The sequence below is a fragment of the Ctenopharyngodon idella genome, chromosome 21, assembly GCF_019924925.1.
Source record: "Ctenopharyngodon idella isolate HZGC_01 chromosome 21, HZGC01, whole genome shotgun sequence".
Classification (NCBI taxonomy): Eukaryota; Metazoa; Chordata; class Actinopteri; order Cypriniformes; family Xenocyprididae; genus Ctenopharyngodon; species Ctenopharyngodon idella.
This window is the reverse complement of record NC_067240.1, coordinates 807265-830443: the sequence shown is the minus strand read 5'-3', so window position 1 is coordinate 830443 and position 23179 is coordinate 807265. Positions and strand designations below refer to the sequence as shown.

The following is a 23179-nucleotide window of genomic DNA, read 5'->3' as shown; positions in this document are numbered from 1 at the left end:
AACTCCAGGGCTGCGGTCTGTTATGAGTCACCACATTTCGTGAGAAGTGTTATTATCTTTAATATTTCCATAATTTTAGGGAATTTCTTTACTTCTTTCATAGAAGTACCATTTTTAAAGAAAATAGCAGCAAAAGAGAAGATTTGAGCCTTTTTCAGTCCCAGCACTCAATATGCAAAGTAAAATTTCTGGAAACTTTTTTACAAGAAGCACATGATGATGCATGTACTTTTTTTAATGCATATGCATAAAACCTGAGCAAAAACTTTATTTTAATCAAAACAGTGGGATCTGCATTTGCATTTATATCGCTAATCATATTTTGTGCAATTTAAGTAAATCCAAATGTAAGCAGATATTTAATCAAACGAGACATCAATCCAGAAACACAGAGCCAAACACACGCTACATCATTATAAAGCAAAAATGACTGACAAAGACTGATTGAAAGACACATTATATAGACCAGAGGTCTTCAACCCTGCTCCTGGGGACCCACTGTCCTGGAAAGTTTATTTCCAACCTGCTTCAGCACACCTGCATGTGTAGTCTCAAGCCATCCTGAAGAGCTTGATTAGCTGCGTCAGGTGTGTTAGATTAGGCTTGGAGCTAAACTCTCCAGGATAGTGGGTCCCCAGGAGCAGGGTTGAAGACCTCTGATATAGACCTTATGTAGCTCCGCCCCTTTTCAGCGCTGCGCTCGTTGTCTTTTGACTTCCAGCTTGTATTTCCACAGCGATCTTATGCATTTATGAATGAACTGCTCATTTTAAAATCTTCCCGGTCTACTGACATTTGTTAAGACATCTGCTTTAAACATACAATGCTCATGATAACTTTTGTTAACTCTACAACAAGTAAATCCTCTTAATCAGCTAACTATTCTTTGACAGCAATGCCGTAGAAATGTACAAGGCTACCGCAAAACGGAAGTTCAAAGACAATTTTAAAAAGATGGCAGCGCGCTTGTTTTTCTGGCTATAGAGGGTATGCACGTGACGTCACCGTCGACCGTTACGACTGCGGTCACGCCCACTGAGTGGCACAAAGACTGAGTGGCAGCATTGGTTATCAGCGTGAATGCCGCGAAAAACACACAAAACACATCCAAAACGGGAAAGAGCTTTGTGATTGACTGTACAAATAGCTTTGACACAAAATCTGAGGTATATTTTTACAGACTGCTGAAAGCTACAGAAAAAAGAAGCAGATAGGTCACTGCAATTAACAGAAACAGCTGGACTCCAGCAGAGAAACATGGATTTGCAGTTATCATTTTGTGTCAAATTGTTGGATTTTGAGGTAAAATCATACCCTATATATTGTATTGTAATATATTGTGTTGACAACTCATCAATTAAATATTTACCATCTTATATTCTGCATAATTTTTAAATAAACACTGACAAAAACTATACAAGTTTTAGGGCTGGACAATATGACGATATATATAACATTGATATACGTGATTACTCGGATTTAACCTACCTATATTGTAGTTATATAACACGTTCACAGGCAGATTTGCTTTATGTGTTTCCCCCGGCGTCAAAATCAGGCACATATAAATGTCAGGAAACACGATTCCTGGCTGCATGTCAATATCCATGGATTAGGTTTCTTTGACAAGTTGTAAGGAACACTTTCGAGTCCAATCTTTAGTGTGATCATTTGTTTTACTCGCGTTTTCACAGTTTCCCCTATTAAATCCAGTCATGCAGCAGATTCTTTTGCCACTCAGTCGAGGGAGCACGTTCCGGCGGGAAAGTGACGTCAGTGCATACCCTCTATAGGCTGGGTTAACAATGTAATTGTGCACAGGTGGATATGATCAGTGTTGATGAGTCCGGGCAAAGGATTATGGGGGATGAAGTCCATGAATGAGTGGCAATGGTCTGGGGTGGAGGGCCCTCCGGTGACTATCTAGGGCACTCCAGCTGGTGATCGTGACAGCGTGTGCCTGATTTGTTTTTTGGTTTTGTAGATGGCAGGTGGAATTTTCTTTTTTTTCCCCATCCTTCTCTCTTATGTATTCATATATATTTAAGGTGCTTTTCACCCTTGTTTCGGCAGCTAGGGTAGCTTCCCACCTGTCACACATATATAGTTAGGCTATATTTATTCTTTAATTTTCATTAACCATTTTGTATTCAGTAGTTCCTGTGTTTCTTGGTTTCAGTTTCTGCGTCTCATTTGTTGTCATGGACATGTTTTAATAATCACAGGTGTTAATCATTAGTTCTCTCATTTGCCCTCTATTTTAGTTGCTGTTTTCTCTTCAGTTGTCGGATGATGTTTGTGTATAGTGCACACTGTTACACCTGAATGACTTCTTGATTATTAAACCTCGATTGTATTTTAAATCCTTCCTTCAGTCATCATCTTCTTCAGTATTGTTGGTGGGAGTAAGATGTAAATGTAATTCACTAATTGTGAACGTGTTTCACCTAATCCTGTATTTATTGAGGGGTTTATGGGTGTGAGTTTACCGTATGCAGTGAAGTGTCCCCTGTAATTATTTTTCCTTCCAGTTGGACAATCTGAGAAATTGCTGCCCCTATCAGCTGACTTGACTCAAGGTTGATGTCCTGAATAATTTAATCTGTTCAATAAAGAAACAAGAAGAGTAGTTATTTTCAATACAATCACTAAGTGGACACAAGATGTTATTGTGGTAGATTTCCCCTACGCACCTGACTTAAAGGGATAGTTCACCCAAAAATGAAAATTCTATCATCATTTACTCACCCTCATGTTGTTCCAAACCTGTATAAATTTCTTTGTTCTGTTGAACACAAAGGAAGATATTTTGAAAAATGTGGGAAACCGAACAGTTCTGGGGCACCATTGACTTCCATAGTATTTTTTTTCTACTATTGGAAGTCAATGGTGCCCCAAAGTAGCCAGGTTGCAAACATTCTTTAAAATATCTTTCTTTGTGTTCAACAGACCAAAGAAATTTATACAGATTAGGAACAACATCAGGGTGAGTAAATGATGACAGAATTTTCATTTTTGGTTGAACTATCTCTTTACGTTTACCTGGGTCATCTCTTAATTGACGCTTAAATAATTTATACTCTCGCATCTCCTATTCGACATCAGTCAAGGTCTTGACCCTTTTGAACACTATCACTTGGGAATAAGATCTCTAGTGTTCCTAACTTGCTGCGCAGCAAAACCCAGACAGACTATGCCTTATAATATGCTTTAATCACATCCGGAGGACCTTGTGTCAATCACAGAGAATCCCACCAGCTAAAAGAGTACAAGAGTTTATATAGGATAGGAGCATGGCAAAGCATACAATATGCTTTGTTCTTCATATGTTAAACCCTTCTGTTACTAAAGCAAGATCTGCCCAAATCATGTGTTTATTAGTTTGTTGGTTACTCAGTATGTCATGCAGCTCTTATATTTAGAGAATTGTCTAGTTTAATTTCCCCCTTTGTTATATTCAGATATGATTCAGACACACACTGTCTTTGGCCCAGGTTTGAGGATATTTAGGTTTCAAAATCATAAAAATGTTAATCCTGCAAGGAAAAGAAATGTTGGTTATGATTCATTTAAATATTCCATCACATTATACAGCGTTGTTATAGACGACAGTCATTATCAGAAATTATCAAACCTCAGGAATGTTTAAAGGATTAGTTCACTTTCAAATGAAAATTACTCCAAGCTTACTCACCCTCAAGCCATAGGTGTATGTGACTTTCTTCTTTCTGATGAACACAATCTGATATTAATAAATAATTATCTAACGCCTTCTGAAGCGAAGCGATGCGTTTGTATAAGAAAAATATCCATATTTAACAAGTTGTACTAAGACAGTGATATTAACAGACCAAACTCATAAACATCATAGTAAACAATAACCTATGTACAGCAAAGCAGATGAGCCCAGAATATGAACGCAATGCATTTAATTACATGTTAAGTGTTTTCCTCCCATAGAAAACCGTTATAAAGAAAAAGCTTTTTACATCGCTTAATGTAGCCTACTAAGTGACATTAAAAGATCAAATTCTGCACAAACCAATTTTTCAGTATAGTATGCTTTATTGGTATAGTGTTTACTAAGTTTGGTCTTTTAATGTCACTGTCTTAGTACATTAAGCCACGTTAAGCGTTTTCTTTATGGGAGGAAATTAAACGTGTTGCGTTCATATTATGGGCTCATCTGCTGAGGATTTATAGTTTATGGGCTGTTTTGATTTCGATAATCACATCTAGCAATGGAAAAGCATCGATGGCATCGATAAAAGATCTTGTGAAAATGAAACTAAAGTGATTATTGCCTCGGCCAGCAATGCAGTGGGGAGGACAATGCTTATACTCATTTTTGATTGAATTATTACTATTTTAAAATGTGAAAGCAGAGCAACCAATATGATAAACTATTATTTGACCCAAAATTTTTTCAAAACTTTACATTTGGGATATGGCTACTTTCACACTGCACAGCTGTCTGCATGTATGCAAACTTGAATAGAATAGTAATAGAGACTTTTTATTTAGGTATACTATATACAATATATACTAAAAAAAATTTTTAATGACTTTTAGGAGTGCTTTATGTAACTTCAAAGGGCTTCCTGTAAAATGACACCTAGATTTTGTATTTAGAGCACTGTATGTGGGTATGGGAAGCTTTTCAATTTGGGTACGCCAAATCCAGGCGGAAATGGTCCCAGTGCTTAGGAGGTTAATGATCAGGCGAGTTTAATATATGATGGTGGTCCGATATCTGGAAATCTGATCTTACTATCTGGGCTTTTGCTTACAATTTTAAACTAGTTTAGTTTAGATTTTAGTGTAGTTGAATTCTCTCTACAGTAAAGCAGCCCATTTAGTTTAATCTTGTTTACTTTACTTTACTTATACCCTCTGGAATAAAATGGCACAACCAGTTTAATTTAGTAAAATATAGTTTAGTTTAATTCTGTGCGCTGTTTGGTAAAGCAACAGTTTATTTTATTTTAGTTTATTTAGTCTAGTTCAGTAAAGCAACAATGCCCTCTGTCTGAAAAGTACAGTCAGTTTCCTTTCTTTCACTTCATTCTTTTTATCTCAGCCCGCCACCAGGTCATTTAGCATTGTTCAGCCGTCCGATGTGTTTCATGTCCTGTGGGAATTTCCTCACAACGACACAGAGTAAGATATCATGATGTACAATGAGGATTTTTAATTACCATGTTAATGGATAATACAAACTGATTTGTCAGTCCATAAGGCATGAACTAATTTGTATAAACTGTGAACAAATACTTTTAACCATATAATTTTGAAAATATATTAATAAATGTGTGACCATATAGTAAAATGTCTCCCTTGACTGTATGTGGTATTATTTCCGTATGTATGTTCATGTTGTGACAAATAGTAAAGACACGGAGATATGGGCATTTAATGTCAAAATATAGGCCTACATGAATTTAATCATTGCAAATCCTTGAACAAGTGAAACATGCATTTAAGCCAATGAGACATTTAACAACAGAAGGTGTATACGGTGATATTTCTGTCATGATGTGATGAACGAATTTATATTTATATATTAATATTAAGTGTTTATCTGCTATAGGCTATTGAATCTGTTCACGTCTTTCACATTTTATCATTAAAGGTTTTTTTTTTTTTTTTTGCATATTTATCGTGTTAATATTAAATAAATATTAATTAATAAAACTTATTCATTTCGTTTTCAGGGATGAAAAGACTGGTTCTTCTGCAGAAATGCCATATGGGCTTATCATTTTTAAGTGTTTTAAGATGATTATTTGTTGTTTGCTTGTTTTTATTTTATTATGAGCAGTTTAAATATGTTTTAAACCTATTATTTTAGAAATGTTTTTTAAATATCCTATTTGTTTTCATACAGAGAAACACACGTTTCACTTGTTCAAGGCTTTTTTTAAAATGGTTATTATTATTTGACATTAAACAGCCTACGTTACATAATCTAAGTAATTTTTTAAAGTAATCTTTAACTTGTACTGAAACTAGGCACTGGTACTGAAGCATAAATAAAAAATATTGAAAGAAAGAAAGAAACGGTTGTCTTTCTCTTTGCTTTTAAAGGGATAGTTCACCAAAAATGTATCATTCTCTCATCATACCCTTATGTTGTTCAAAACCTGTATTCTTTTGTTGGTAGAGCATAAAAGATTGTTGTTCTTTTGTGTACAGCAGAAAAAAGAACTGCATATGTAAAGGTGATGATGACAGGATTTTTATTTTTGTCCCTTTAAGAGCAGATAATGTGAGATAGAGCATTGTGTAATATGAAACCGTAAACAAAGGTGTGGCCTTCAGTATATATACACACATTCCTCCTGGAGTTTCAGCATTTAAAGCGCTCTCAAATTCGTCAGCTAAGATGTCAGAGCTGCAGTGGATATTTCCCTCACTTCACTTCAGCTCATCACAAGGTGATTAAAACACTTTTATCTTCAACCATTTTGTAAAAATTGTTTTAATATTTCAATCTGAACTGTTATGTATTATGTATAATAGTGAAACTGAAATGTAAATGTGTATTGCACAATAAACATTAACAAATGTCAAACATCACTTAACTGTATTTCATTTATTTTCCAACAGATATAAGCAAAAACAGAGTATTAGACTAATGAATGCATGGCAGGAATATATCTGGAGCATCACAAACTGCAGGAGAAGAACCAGACGAGAAAGAAAGAAAAATGTCAAGCAAAAAAAAGTTACAACCAAATAAACCAAAAATTATAATAGTGAGACGGAGGAGCATTAATAGTGGAAAACCAAACTGTGAGTATTTATGATGTTAAAGACAGAACACTTTCTCATCATCAACAGTTTCATATGATGCTGGAATATGTATTTCATCCACTCTATATGCCAATAATCAGATGATTGTGTGTTTAATAGTTTCTCGTGATGAAGACAGTTTCATTCTGACGTCTCAGATGAGGTAAGACTGATCAGAATAAATTATCATAGTTATCATTATCATACTAATAAAACTGTGTAGAACTGATGCAGAAATCTGACTGTGTGTGTGTGTTATAGATCTGAGAGTGTGTTTCTCTTTTCAGAAAGCAGCAGCTCCTTTCATCAAACCAGCAAAATACTCTTCATCAGTCAGTCAATAATTATGCAGTGTACGCTGTTTATTTTTTAGCATTATTATGTGTAGATATCTATAATATTTCATCTGGTCTTGCTTTAATTTATTTTCTGGTCTGTATTACTCTGTACAATTTTGCATTTTTATGTTTTAGCACTTCTGATGTTATTGACTTCCTGGGATGAATTGCTTTGTCTGATAAAAGAATCTGATAAATGTATAACTGTAAAAATGTAACTTTTGTAAAAATGACTTTTAGTATGATGAATAAATGACGATATAATGACGATATGATAAAAATGATGCATTTAGTATGATTTTTCCTGAATGAAAATGAGTTTTATAGTAATCATTGGTCAGTTTCTGAATCTTAATCTGAGGGTGCAGAGTTTACTAATGCATTTGAGTCAAACTGCTCCATGCTTGTTCATACAAAAACAGTTTTCTTAGTCACGATACTGCAACTTGGTAAGTCAGTGATAGACAGAAAACAAAAGGTCCCACATGATGTGCCACATGCTCCTTTCACTGAGCCTTTAGTTTGAATCTATCCTGACGCAGATTTGCAGAAATATAAGACTCCAACAGGTCATAATGACGAATCCAGAGTAAATCAAGTATAACATTTTATTTGTCAGGTAAAAATGTATCATTACCATTTACATAATTAAACAATTAGAAGCCAATTCAGAAAAAAATAAATACATAACATCAATTGCTCAAAGATGATGACTCCAAGACTAAGAAATGCATCACACAGTGGTGTGTGAGTGTTTCTAAGACATTCACCCATCACTGCATGGGGGTTCTGGCTAGAATTTCAAAATGATGGCTTTGCCACCTTCCCTTACCCAGACCAGAACAAAATTATTGTAAATATTTACTACACACCAACACCTGGTTTTGTGGGAGAGGAGAGGGTTATCAGATCTTGAAGAGACAACACCCAAAAAGGAGAACAGAATTCACCTAAATTTTCAATCTTTCTCATAATAGTGACATTCTTAGAACTTAGATCTTCATAGAACTTTCAGTGACTTGAGTCAGGGGGAAGGGAAGGGAATGGTTAAGGGAGATGCATAGATATGTGAGGAGAGAGGTTTGGGCAAGGCGGTGTCCTATAGTGATGTGACATTTGAGGCTTCGGAGCTTATGTCGAGCATAAATGGGCGTGCCAGATGAAGTCTCGATTCGAAGCTTAATGTAGAAATCACGTGACCAATGACAAACGAAGCCTCACTTTCTGCGAATCACGTGCACAATTCACTTTGCGTATTGAAATGCTCAAAACCCCCAGATCTTACTTTATGTGTAACTTTAGGTTTTCATTCAGACTTATTCAATCAAATTTTTAGATACCCAGTCATACAAGTAATATGAAGAATACAAATTATTTTAGGAAAATAAAATATTTGCCATATGCAATTCATATATGTGTACATTTATTCTTCTGTTACATCATATTGATATTCATACTGGCATTAAATGCCTGGATTAATGCTGAGACGGGTCAAGGACCTGTTGACAGAATTTATCTGGCAGTTAACAGTTTCTGTAGCCACAGGAAAGCCACTGCCTCAAAATCAGCTACAGACTAAAGTTGAACTGGAACTGCATCGAGTAGTGGTGTAAAAGATAAACACATATAACTGCTAAAACTGTAACACCAGAACATCGGTTGCCTGCTTCCTGTTCAACAGTTTTACTGCATGACTCTTGATCAACAGAGACTGTTTGCCTGTAAAGCATCATGTTTCACACAGAGAGACATTTTGTTGTCCAAATGTGTGAAAAACTCATAACTTTTATTAAACTGATTATTTTTATGGTATTATGAGTATCTAAAACAAATCTTGATCTTTTTTAACTACGAATATGATCAGATGTGTTTATCTCTCGATTCTGTTACGTCCTCGGATGTATTTAATATTATAGGCCTACTGTAATTTGTGGTTATGTTTTCTTTTTCCCTTTCGAGTTTCCCTCTCCTCATTGCTCCAGATTCTGGCTGCTAAACATCTAGGAAAGCGGATTGGCTCCTTTTTTGGCATTGCATCCTTTGAAAACGCGCTTCTGCGCAATACAAGGGAGGCGCGGCTCTGAGTGTGTGTTCTGCCGGGAGGATGCGTTGGCCTGTTGTAAAGTTGATCTAAGTGAAGTGAAGTAGCCTGTTGCATGTCTAACATTGTTTTCCAACTGGTTTTCCCACCATCTTTTTCTTTGGTTATTTTTGCTAATTCCCTGTTTAATATTGTGTCGGTATTAAAAGGTAATCTGTAAATATAGTAATGCCACTCTTGTAGGAAATGGGTGCCTATTTTTGTTTAAAAACTATATTTTCTCCTGGTTTTGAACAAATGGGGAGATAGGGAATTAGGATGTATTTTTGTTTAATTTTTTTTTTTTTTTTAGGATAAGATAGCCTTCTAAAAACAGCTAGTTTTTGTTTTTTTGTTATTTTGGCTCATGCCCATTTCTGAAGCTGATCTAGTGGCTTGTAAATGAAAGAAAATACTAATTGCTCCTACAATAAACTCAAACCTACGCTTTCCTTATGTGATGTTAGTGCTGTAGTACCAAAGACTATAGAATAACACAAGACATGTCACTCGTATTGTTTTGAATGGGATATGGCGGAATAAGTCCCGCCTTCTAAATAAGAGCCAATCGCCGACTGGTAAAGTCATCGTGTCACTGCAGCGACCGTTAGAAGCTCCGGTTCCTATAGAAACAGTCAGACACGCGCCTCTGAAATGAGGCACAAGAGATGCGCATTTAGGACTGGGCATGCGCATTTGCTTAATCCAGCCTGAAAAATACAGTTTTTTTTGTCATGATTCGAGCGTTTAGAAACAAAATTTCTGATAGGAGCACTTGAATGCCCGGGAGGCGTTTCAAAGATGGCTGCCAAGTGAAAGACTTTTCTTAAAGGGACTTTGGTAGTATTCGAGTCTGGACTCGAGATGTTTTTCTGTTGTCTCGGACTTACTGTCTTGGACTCACGTTGGTATATGCTCTCGGACTTGGTCATTGCGTCGCCAAAAGTTCTAGCTGGTCTAGACTGTCTGGCAGGTCAGTCTCACTTCTTTCCGATTCCGAGCTGATCCGTTTTGTTACCAGCAGCACAGGCAATAACGTCAGCTGCGTGTTCTCGCTCTCTTCTCCCCGACGGCGAAGTGACACACACCTGCGCGTGCGCCTCCTCTCTCTCACTCGTCTCATTCACTCCGGTTAAATAGTGCTTGTATAGAGTACCTCAGACAAAGCCACTGGAAGGCAAGCCTGCAACCTTTAGCCAAAAAAGCGTAACGGCTAATGCTAAAGCTCCTCTGGCGGTATGCAGGGAATGAGACCAGAGGCCGTTTTTTGAATGGATGTCAATGGATGAGAGGCTTCGCTATGCTGATTAAACAGCTTTTGTGGGGAAATAGCTAATCATTTAATTAATCGACAGCCTGTTTGCTAATCTTCAGCATGTTTTACACTAAACAATACTTTCGTTGGGAACTATATGTAGATTTTAGCTTGATAAAAATGTATTTTTTAAGAGAAGGCAGACTAGGGAATGTTGCGACTGATGTCACTGCCATCACGCGATAGGCTGAGAGGTGCCGCACGTGATTAAGTTAGCTGTTACGCTTTCTCCAATAGTAAGAGATACAGACCCTCTTATCTCCCTATTATATACAATCTCTGCCTCAGAGATGATGTGTTTTTGTATGCAAAACCCGGAAGCGAGTTAGCATTTTAGGACTTCCGGTTCCATCGCCCCGAAGTCAATGGGTTTTTTGAATGGGTTTTTGCTAAATCGCCTAAAGTTAGGTCTGTGGTTAACAAAGCCTCTAAATATTTTCACGTTTTGATTAATGACATAAAACACACCAGTTATAACCCGCTTGTGATTTTTTAAACGTTTATTGTGTCTTAAAAACGGCGGTTGCTAACAAGTTGCTAAAAGGGACTACTTCCTTTGGTGGGGACTTTAGACGTCATCATGACAAACAGGACATTTGGACAGCATTTCTCATGGAAAAGTGGATTCATACACAGTACAGATCATAATCAGCGAGCATGTTTTTAAGTTGTTTTTTAAATAAAGTTTGAGGAAGCTTGGTGGTGGTGACGTTGATCCGCGACCATGGTGTGCTGTAGTCCGTTTATAGCCTACTGTTAGCTTTTTATACCTGACCACTTTATTTAGGCTTCAAAATGTATAAATGTTGTGTTAACTTGTAAAGATTATCTTGATAGACAAAACGTGTAAGCGTCATAACCCTTTGTTAATCACAGAGCTTATTTTTTGCTATTTTCCAAAAGTCTATGGGAAAAATGCATAGGCTTTCGATCGAGGGAACCCGTGCGCCGCTAACTTCCGGGTTGGCCTACAAAAACACGTCATCTCTGAGGTACTCTACTGCACATAATTTTAGTCATTCCCGCAGGTTTCGCGTTCACACCAAAAGCACGTGCACCACTGATCTATATTAGTGGAGCGAACAAGCCACACTCAGTCTCAAACAGAGACAGAAGTCAAACAGATCACAAGTACCAAAATGAGTGGCTTACTGCGCTTAAAAGGTCAAATACATACAAAATTATGTCAAAATGCCCGTCTTGGTGATTATTCAGATAAATACAGTCAGTTTTGGATCATTAAATTCCTAAGAAATAGAACGCATGTTGTGTAACAGTATTGGGTCTGTTCATAAACTCTTAAAGTGACAGCAGTCCAATATTCCTGCTACTGTCTGTCATGTTATTTAAAGAACAAAAGACAAAGAAAATCACTTTTTGCTCTTGACTGAAGACGTTTTATAACTTTAATGGTAAGAATGAATCTGTATTTAATATTTACAATAACAGAAATTAAGGTAACCAATGTGTTATTTTACATTTGATTACTTTAATTTCTGTAGTATTTCTTACCTGAATAAAAACCTACTTAACCCGAAAAACTTAGTTTCATAGCTCTCTATTGCTTTCATTTGTGCTGTTGTTTGCAATTTTTTTTTATTTGTTCTTATTTTATTACTGAGTTTTACTTTTGTTTTTTTTTTTATGAAAATAAAACTTTGCGTTGAAGAAAAGCAGATTTTTGTTTGTATATGCTGTCAATTATAGTTCTTAGAAAGAAAATCAGAATCTGCAAAAATAGGTATCAGCAGATCACACTATCAAAAAATCGGAAATCGGAATCGGCCAAGAAAATTGCATCACAGCCTTTGCTCAATACTTTGTTGAAGCACCTTTGGCACCAATTCCAGCCTCAAGTCTTTTTGATTATGATGCTACAAGCTTGGCACAGCTATTTTTGGGCAGTTTCTCTCATTCTTCTTTGCAGGACCTCTCTAATTATTTCTGTTCAGAGGTTGTTTTAGAAATTCACTTCAATTAAAGAGACAGTAGAGTTTCACATTCAGCTTCAGTGTAAATAATATTTCACTCATTATCTAAAACATCTGCTGTTAGTATGAAGTAAATCACCTTGTGATGATCTGTGATGAATCACAATGTTGTACTTTTATCAGATTGTTTAGGTCAGGGGTGTCAGTCCTGTCAGTGTCCTGCAGAGTTTAGCTCCAGCTCATCTCAACACACCTGACTGGAAGATTCTAGAGCTTGATTATTTGTTCAGGTGTGTTTAACTGGGGTTGGAGCTGAACTCTGCAGACCCTCCAGGAGCAGGACTGGACAAAGTTTCAAACAGCATTTCCCTGTGAGAGACGGATTGTGACCTAAAGTGTTAGAGATCTTGGTCTACAGATCAGTGTGTTTCATTATGACAATCTCCAGCAGCTGCACATTTATTGTCTCTAATTAAACACCTGATTGACCCTTTTCACTTTTCCTGGTTTCTCAGAAGCAGAAGTCGTCATAGTTGGGTAAACTTCTACAGCGGTGAATGAAAGACTACATTAAATTTTTTTGTGTGTTCCGATTTGCTCAAATAGCAAAAGAAAAATTCCATAATAGTGTTTTCACAACTTTCAAAAAGAGGAAAAGAGAGAGAGCGCGACTGAAAATGGCAAACAGAAGAGAGAAAGATGTCATTTTTACTATCACTCACCCTCACAGCAGTGTTAACATGTTTTTTTGTTTTTTGTTTTTTTGTTTTGTTTTTTGTAATTGGATGCAAAATAATAAAGTATAGTGCTATAAATTTACATAAATTTTTTTCAAAAATGAAAATTTAAAAAAATAACTGTAGGAAGACAAATCATGACCATATTCCAGGATGACAATGTCAAGATTAATCAGACCCATGTTAAATGTTAAATGTTGTAAAGTTATTTCCATCAAAAAGTGCATCATTTTTTGGTCCAGATCTTGTATTGACAATGCAAGAGGTGAGCACTCTGTAAAGTCTCCTCCAGCACATCCCATAGACTTACAATGAAATTAAACTCTTGACCCAGAGGTGCCGATTCATGCGTAAAAATGAATCTTCATTCTACAAAACATTCTTTCACAATTTGATCCTGATGAATCTTGACATTGTCATCCTGGAATATGGTCATAATGTGTCTTGAAAATCTACACACTCCATCAATCAGGGTTAGAAGAACTGTTGCTAAACATATAACATGCTAGAAACATCATAATCACTGCAATGATGATCCAATCATAGACTCCTAAACATTTGCCTTTTTAAATCCAAACGGACAGTGTATAGACCTGTTAAAGCAAAATAGATCATGCGTTGAGTGTATTTTCTGACCTCTTGTGGAAGAAGATTACATGAATGGCATTTCATGACTGTTGCCACTAGATGGAGTAAAGCTCAATTTGGTGCAAATGAACTAAACATTGGGAAGAAAACTCCAGTCAGTTTACTTCTTTAATATTTAAACATAGATAGACCTGAGTGCATAATGACTTATAATGAAATACAATATAATTATACAGTATACAAACACAATATAATACAACTTAATGAAACACAAAGCAGTACAAATTGAAAAGATAATATTTTATTTAAAGGCTAATTAAATATGTAGAAAGAATTTTGTTATTTCTATAGAGAATGTGTGTTTGAATGATTTAGTCTGAGATAAAAACATGTTGGTGTGATTTCACATTTGTTTCTAACGATATTTCTGTCTGCAATGTGATTGAGAAATGCCCATCACGCATTACACAACTATGATGTCCTGACTTGTGTTGAAACTTGTCCTCAGTCATTTTGATTACACAGAAGTTGGATGTGTAACTGTATGAATACACTGATATATCAGATGATATTTGGCCTTTTTGAAAATAGCAGAAAAAAATAAAACAAAATAAAAAATAAATAAATAACTGTTTGCTTAGCTAAAAGAAGCACCATCTTTTTCTTCAGTCAACTGAAAATCTACTGACAATGTCAGTATACATCACTATTTATCAATGCATTATGAACATGTTCTCAAATAAATTCAAATTAGAGATTGTGTATATCCAGTTCTTCAGTTCGCTGTTGATTGTTGTCTGTGTTCTGTTCTACAAAACTCTCACATTTGAGTTTCCCTTTTTATTATTATCATTGCTATCATGATTTTGTTGTTAACTTTTTGATTTGGTTATTTTGATTTAGATCCTCGCCTCTACTCAACTCATTCCTGTAAAGTGTTGTGCAGCATCAGGGTGGAAGAAAAAATATGATTATAGATTCTGTTAAATCTGTACAAGCCCAAGCAGGTCTAGAGGGAGGGTGAATATGAACGAGTAAATCACAGATGATGTGAAAAGAAACTCCTTAATCTTAAGAGCACTCAACCTCAGACTACAACAACACAGATCTCAGATCTGCAGTAGAGATTCCCTCATCTCAGCTCATCACAAGGTAATTATAACACTTTCATCTTTAACTGTTTGAAAAAAAAAAAAAGTAACACTATAGTATGGGGAACACATATTCACTATTAACTATGACTTTTGCCTCAGTAAAGTTTAGGCATTGGGTAGGAATATGGAATGTAGAATAAGGTCATGCAGAATAAGGCATTAATATGTGCTTTATAAGTACTAACAAAAAGCCAATATCCTAGTAATATGCAAGCTAATAAGCAGCTAGTTAAAAGTGAGAACTGGACCCCATACTAAAGTCTTGCCAAAAAAGAAAAAAAGCATTTAAATCTAAAGTGATTTTAGTGTTTGTTTTATAGTGAAGCTGAAATGTAAATCTGTACCTCAAAACAATTTTCAACTTCATCTCTATTGATTGCAACAGATAATGCAAAAACAGAATTTAAAGAAAATTAATGCATGGCAGAAGATCTATGGAGCATCACAAACTGCAGGAGAATTAAAAATTAAGACAAGAGAGGAAGAGGAAAATGGCAAAGAAAGATTATGGGATACAAATCCAGGAGAGAAACAGATCCTGAGAGTCAGACGAAACAGCATTAACAGTGGAAAACCAAACTGTGAGTCTTTAATATAAAACACTGACTGTATTCATCAACACAAAACTATGAAGATAATCAGATGTTTGTGTGTTTAATGTCTAGTTTCTCAAGATCCAGACAGTTTCATTCTGATGTTTCAGATGACTCACATGTGACTCACAGATGAGGTGAGACACTCATTAATCACCGACTAAACAGAGTAACTTCTGTTATACTGACAGTTATGTGTTATTTTTGTGTTTTCTCTTCAAACAGGTGTAGTTCATTTTACCTGACCAGCAAAATATTTCTTAATATTCAATCACACATTACGCAATGCATATTTTATATTTCTTATATTTTAGCAATATTCAAAATAATATAGACCTAAATGATACATCAACTATCAGGTATATAGTTAAAGATATAGGGAATGTATGTCATAAATATATTTATATATAATGTCTCTTCACATCCTAATAGCTATCTATTATTATAGTTGTCTAAATATTAATAAACAAAAACATGCTAAAGTCTCAGGTCCATAAAATATTTGTCCAATCAGCTCTCACGTTTTCAAGTTTAGACAAGCTGTAAACATGTCTAAAAATTTTGACAGCAGGGGAAGGAGCAACGGACGAAAGGGACAGTTGCAAGTTTGTTTGAAAGCATTTATTTTTATAATTGAGGTGCCACTAGTGTTGCAGAAACTACATACTTAAAATCAGGTGCTATTACAGCTACGATATATCACGATAATGAATATACACAATATTGTTATCGTGGGAACTTCAAAATACCGTGAATAATTATTATTATGAATTATGAATATTTATACTTTAAAAATACTTTCCCCATCAACCGTATAAAATGCACAACACTGCTGTTTTCTGCGTCAAAAGAACACGCGCTCAGATGTAAACAAGCCCAACATGCATATGAAGCACATGGCGGAACGAGTGAAGGAGACGCGCTGAATGAAAGTGCACGTTCACTCTCTGACAGCAGAGGGCGCTGATGGAACAGCAGAAGTGCAGCGGTTACCCCAGAAACAAAACAACTGCGCTAGTGAACAGTTTTTAAAATGCTTCAAACAGCTATTCATTTTTTTGTAATCTCAATGTTGTTCATCACAGCACCAAATACTTAATACTTAAAGACTTAACAGGCTATTTACTTTCAAACTTAAACATTTTTATATTTTAATCTGGACTACAACATGCCCTAATGATTGAAAATGTTCTGATTATTTGTTATTGTTCTGTAACACTTAGTGACATAAGGCTTCATTAACAAATTCATTATTACCAAACTGACAATGAAAAATACTTATAAAGCAATAATTTAAACAACTTATTTAATGGACCTGAGCTAAAACTAACAATGATCAGTTGTATTTTTTAACATTAACGAAAAATAATAACTTCTGTAACAAATTGCTCATTCTTAATCTTAGTTAATGCATTAACTAATGTTAAATAATGAGACCTTATTGTAAAGTGTTAACTGTTGTTCTTTATAATTCTTTTGCACATGAAACATTTTACTTTAGATTTTTTTTTATGTATTGTATTGTGTTATTGTATTTAAATGTTCTTTCTGTTATAAGAACCTGTATGACAACACTTTTTTGCAACTTATTTCAATATCGTGATAATACCGTATACCGTGATGAAAGCTTCAGCATTTATCGCAACATGAAAATTTGATACCGTCACATGCCTAATTACAGCATAAGATGTGAATGAAGGAGTTTTCTGAAAGAATCTGATTATCACTGTAATCACTGTTTTTAATGCTTGAAAAGATGCTATATATAGGAGCAACAGTATTTATTTTTGCACATTTTTAAAACTGATTACAACATTTTAAAATAATAAAAATATGTATATGTTTTTTTTTTTTTAATGTAATGATTCTGTATTTGCCTGTGGCACACAGTCTTTCTATTTCAAAACTGCATATTTTGTTTAATGTGCACTTCCTTTGTAATTAACTGTGAAATTTATGAGTGCAAATCGTTTCTGTGCCAAATAGTTTTCAGTGTACTCCTCCTAACTGTTATTATCCTGATAAGCACAATTCACTTGTGAGTGGATGTATAATATCATACAAAAGGAATGATTGACAGGACTGAGTCAACCTGTGATTCAACAGCTTGGATCCATGCGGATCAGAGGAAAACACCTGCTGAACATGAACATTCTTGAGATTTATGGTTAGAAAGTGTTTTTTGGCACTATGTAACCTTCAAAACCCTCATGGCTTGTGATTCACTGTGATTCTCCATGTCATTACAAGAGCCTGCAGGTATCTGCAGGTAAAGACATTTCATGTTTTTAATAACTCATGCATCTATTTTGAATTACTGTAGCCTATAATGATGACAGTACACTGTAATATCTTTGCTTCATGTTTAGGTTTAATTGAGAACAGGCTAGTTGTCCCATTGGGAAGTTTTCACACAGCTTTAATTTCAACAACTAACTCAGGGCTTTGAGTCAAAAGTACATTTAGTCAATTTTTCATTTTCAAATAGCTCATTTTAAACTGAATTGAGATATTCTAAAGTACAATTTCAATAGCATCATATTTTTTTGTAATTGTTGTTTGATTAACACAATAAAACCCCTTTGACATCAAGACAAGAATCATTATTAGGGCTGTGACAATTCACTTATCTCATGAGACGATACACAATATTGGGTTCACAAGAACAAGACAAATCATGGGAGTTGTCGTCTTGGGAGTTGGGAGTTGTCATCCACAGCCGATGGAAAGCAATACGATGGGACGGGACATCATGTTCATGGATGAATGAGCTGATGTATTAAAGTTTTATTAAATGTCATCCTGGTGTAGCCTGTTGTTCTCTGCCCCTCAGTCCGTGTGGTTGTTCCACTGGTGGCAGCGATTTAATCCCTAATAATAATAATAATAACCCCTGTAGTAGAGTGTTGTTGTCATGCCGTCATTTTACGCCAGACTGATTCACAAACGAGGGTCAATTCAACGCTGGATTTGCAAAAGATTAACATGCTAGTCGATGAGTTGAATCAACTCCACAGCAACTACAGCACTTTCAAGTTTACTTATATTCATCACAATAGCAACCATTAAAAACACAATGATGGAGCCATAGAAACAAAAACCTAGTATTTAGAGGTCAGTAAACACACTGACAGCAATCAAATCCTAGTACAAGCCAGAACTGAACTGACAGGAGGCGTTCTCGCTGAAGTTTTCATGAAATCCTCTCTGAAGTTTGTGATTTCTCAGAGCTGCACAGGAGATTCATTCTTTTCAGTTCATCACAAGGTGAATAAAACACTTTCTATTTAATTGTTTTGTAAATTTATTTTTATTAATTCATTTAGCCTATTTAAATCCAGACATTTGTTTCTGTTATAATGAAACATAAACCTGTATTATCCACCAATCAACTATTTTTAAACTTCACTCTGAACTGAACCTCCATATATTTTTATACAGATTATACAACGGCAGAATGTACAAGAAATTAATGCACTGGAGAACATTTATGAAGAAACACAGACTGATGATAATAAAAAACACTGTATGGACAAGAGAGAAAGAGAAAATGGTGAACAAAAAAGACAAAAAGTTACAATCTAATGAACCAAAACAGAAAAAGAGGCAGACTCTAGTCAGACAAAACAGCATTAATAGTGGCAAACCAAACTGTGAGTATTTATGATGTTTCAGATCAAACTCTTTTATATTTCATTTTGCAGATTCTGAAAGGTGTATGTAAATTAACATACAGACACTTTTCTTCATAGCCTCATGAATCGATTCATGCATCTGAACCCATGATATGTTGTTTGAACTACAGAAATAATTGCTATAATCAGATGTTTGTGTTTTTTATTCACAGTTTCTTGTGTAACAGATTCATTCTGATGTTTCAGAGTCACACAAGAGGTGAGACACACACATCATATACAGAGAATAAAAAGTGAAAACTGATGCACAAATCTGGTGCTATATTAATCTTTGTGTGTATGTGTGTGTGTGTGTGTGTGTGTGTGTGTGTGTGGGTGTGTGTGTGTAGTTCTGAGAGTGTTTTCTCTTTTTAGAAAGCAGCAGTTCTGTTTATCTAACCTGCAATATATTGTATTTTTGTATTTTTCAGTAAATATTGATGTAATCAGTGTTTTGCTTTGTTGCTGATACATAGCCATTTAAAACATTTTTTAGAATGAATATAACTTTACTTTAACAGATCTGTACAACTCCAGAAAATAAACCCGTTCCAAACAAAAAACAATAAAAAAATCTAAACTTTTTCTTGTACTTTATTGTACTCTTTTGACATTACCTGGCAAGTGTTACAATCTTTATTAATTCCATAAGGTTTCAAGGGGATTTCCTTACTTCCCTTACTTTTTAGAAGTACTTACAATCTTATACTTGTAAACAAAGGATGTGAGTTTGAGTCTCAGTACCTGCAGAAAATAGGTGTGAGGAGTGAATGAACTGAGCTCTCTTCCACTCTCATTTCCCACAACTGAGCAAGACACTGAATCCCCAATCCCTTCCATGCACTACAGAAACCCGCTGCTCTGGGTGTGTGTGTGTGTGTGTGTGTGTGTGTGTGTGTGTGTATGTTCAATACTCACTGCTGTGTGTGTGTGCACTTGCATGGATGAAATGCAGAGCACAAATTGATACTTAGCTACACTTTCACTTTCATCTTACTTTAACTGAATGAGGGTTTTTACTGGGAATGCCTGTGTTTGTGATTTCATAGTTTCTCATGATCCAGAGATTGAGTCTGATGACTCAGATACGCTCACAGATGAGGTCAAACACTCACTGATCATATAATGAAGTTAAAACTGAAGAACTAATACACAAATATGTTATACTGAGAGTTGTTTTTTTTTTTTTGGTGAAACAACAGAAGAGGTTGAAGTGAAGCTGAACCAGCAAAGGTCGGACTCCAAATGAACTGATCAAAGATAATGTGGATAAAAACACAATCAAGTAAAGAATAGCTCCATCCATATGGGTTCTTAAAAGATTGATAAAGTCCAGTGTTGGGGAAAGTTACTTTGAGAAGTAATACATTACAATATTGCGTAATTCCTAACTAGTAACTAATTGTGTTAGTCAATTTTTTATGAAATGTAATGTGTTACATTACTTTTGCGTCACTTTTTCTCACCTGGGCTGGGCTTGCTTGTTTGTTTTTTAATAACAACAATTTTTGTTGCAAATGTAAAGGCTCTTTCACACCAAAACTGAAATAATAAGGCTGAAGGAAATGGAAATTCACGTGTGTACAGTAGAGGGCGCCGCTCAAGCAAACCTTTCAGCTGTGCTGCCATTCTGGAATACAGAAGAATAGGATACAGCAGAAGTTTTAACACTTACTTCACAAATAAAATAAAAAAATCTAGTCATTTTTGCTTATGGTTTAACTGAATCATCGAAGGTCAGCAGCAAGTACATTGATGGTCAATAAAATGAGATTAAATGCATAAAAATATTTGTTTTATTTAACATTTAATTATTGGAGGTTTGCATAGTATTCAGATTTTGCATTTTGCTTATTTTATTCATTGAGGAATTCTAAATCTTTTTTTGTGCAAGTGAGATGAGTAAATGCATATTCACATGTAGGGCCAGATTTACTAACAGGTTGCACCAGCGCAAACCCTCTTTTATACTGTTGGGATTTACTAAAGACACGCAGTGCAAAATTAAGGCTGAAAAGGCGTGGACTGAGTTGTTTTTGTGGCTGAACTTATTGCATATGCATTTGCAGGAGCTTCCCTTTCAGACGCAAAATTTATAGGAGGAGAGTATATTTAAATGAATCACTCAAGGCGATTTACTAATGTTTGCGCTAGTCAATTTACTGGTGTTTGCGCCATTATTTAACACCCAAAAAAGCATGTCTTAATTTTGTGACATGACTGCAATTGTTGCACCAGGAACTCTTAGTCATTTTATAGACAACTTTCCTGAAGTCTCCAGAAGGTGTGTCAAGTTCTCAGAGACTTTGCTAAGGTAAGGAAGGCTGAAGCTGAATGTCATGAAATGACGTTTAAAGGTTTAAAGGTTTTATGGACAGATAGATACAGTAGGTTGAGAGAGACTCTTGAGGAACCAGCACTAGTTCAAGTCAGACAACAAGTGTTGCGTCCTCTACTTTTGCCCCATTTTACCTGTATAAAAAAACCTGCCTAATAATTATGTACATCTGAATATTGGCATATTTCACTTTACGCCACTCATCAATGGAAGTTAAAGGGGCCCTTGGCCTGTTTGGTTACCCATATCATTCAAAGTATCTTCTTTTCAGCAGAAGAAAGAAATTCATACAGGTTTGGAACTACTTCAGGGTGAGAAAATGATGACAGAAAGTTGATTTTTGGACGAACTATCCTTAGCACAATTAAAACAAATATATTTATTTTATAGGGTACTGAAAACATGCTTTGTTTTCATTCATCCATCCACCCCTAAGTAGGGTCATGAGCTTAATTTTCATGGAGAACAAAATTTCTTATTTTTCTTTTGAATTTGGGGTGAATTATGCTACCTTCATGTGATATCAGAATTACCACAAATACGAGTTTCCTAGTTAAAAATTGGACATGAACGCATTCTCAAGTCGTATTTACCCCTGGGAAGCTCTGGGATAATTTTAATACCCATTTCCCAAGTTGGGTGGCCATAAACTTTAAACATTGGTTTAAAGGGATTCGAACCGTGGTCTCCGGCATGGGAGGCGGGCGTTCTAACCTCGACACTTACACTTGTGTTAAAGTTAATAAATAACCATTTTCAGCATATTGTATGCTTTATACACAGCGAAAATTGCCTGTATTTGACTGAAATTCCAGAATCGTCAGCAAGCGCAGTAAGTGTTTATATGATTGTGAGTGAATGGGGCGCTAAATATCTTTTTGGCTTTAAAAAGATTTTCCAAATAAATAGCCAAGAATAAACACGCTGTCCTCCGTGATTCCTGTTCTTTCAGACAACAAAGCACCTGAACGTGACGAGCTCGTAATCACGACTTCAGAAGAGGGAAGTAGGAAGTTTCAAATACCACGCTGCGGATAAAATATAAAAGCTGTTTTTATGCATGTTTGGCTTGAGTTTTTGTTGTATTTACACTGTTCTGACCAGCAGGGGTCACCAGCTTGTGGTGTTTCGAACGCTTCGAAACTATGAATCATTTTGCGAAGCAATTGGTTTAATTGATTCGAAGCTTTGAAAAGCTTCGTTTCTCCCATCACTAGATGAGCTGTTGTTGTTATTTTTCAATGGTTTGATAATCATGTTGATGCAGAAACTGAGGCAATGAGATCCAGGCAGCTGATGGAGTCGATGAAAAATTATTTCTTTATTAATAATGAAATATTACAATTGCCGAAAAAATTATTAACTGATAATGAAATTAAGATTGGAACCAAAAGGTACAACAATCATCAATTCTAGCATTTACAATTCTAAGAGTCTGAATTCTGAGTATAGAAATCTTGTCAGAAAAATATCAGAAGTGGCGCCACAGGCAGAGAGCCGAGAGAAAAGAGAAGAGGGAAAAAGGTGCCTGTTAACAAGAACAGGTTATATACACCCTCAAAATCTGTTAAGAGAGGTCAGCTGGAACTTTCCGTTGTTTTGGAGAATTTATGACATTTTATGGCTTCCTGTTATT

The 23179-nt window shown here is 35.4% G+C and overlaps 4 long non-coding RNA genes across 7 annotated transcripts in view; all 4 read left to right on the top strand.

Annotated features, from left to right (window-relative positions):
- The window catches only part of LOC127503639 (uncharacterized), a 129068-nt gene that overhangs the window by 57293 nt on the left and 48596 nt on the right, over positions 1–23179 (top strand). The gene's annotated exons all lie outside the window — the stretch shown is intronic.
- LOC127503637 (uncharacterized) lies at positions 5176–7408 on the top strand. 2 transcript variants are annotated; one of them, XR_007927146.1, is made up of 4 exons: positions 5176–6437; positions 6610–6795; positions 6916–6958; positions 7057–7408. It is a non-coding gene; the product is annotated as an uncharacterized LOC127503637 (long non-coding RNA). The 2 variants fall into 2 exon arrangements; XR_007927145.1 differs by having other exon boundaries at positions 5309–6437; positions 7083–7408.
- LOC127503649 (uncharacterized) lies at positions 14852–18131 on the top strand. Its single transcript, XR_007927162.1, has 4 exons — positions 14852–14936; positions 15324–15519; positions 15604–15668; positions 15757–18131. It is a non-coding gene; the product is annotated as an uncharacterized LOC127503649 (long non-coding RNA).
- Positions 18676–19790, top strand: LOC127503640 (uncharacterized). Its single transcript, XR_007927152.1, has 4 exons — positions 18676–18798; positions 18973–19184; positions 19379–19425; positions 19556–19790. It is a non-coding gene; the product is annotated as an uncharacterized LOC127503640 (long non-coding RNA).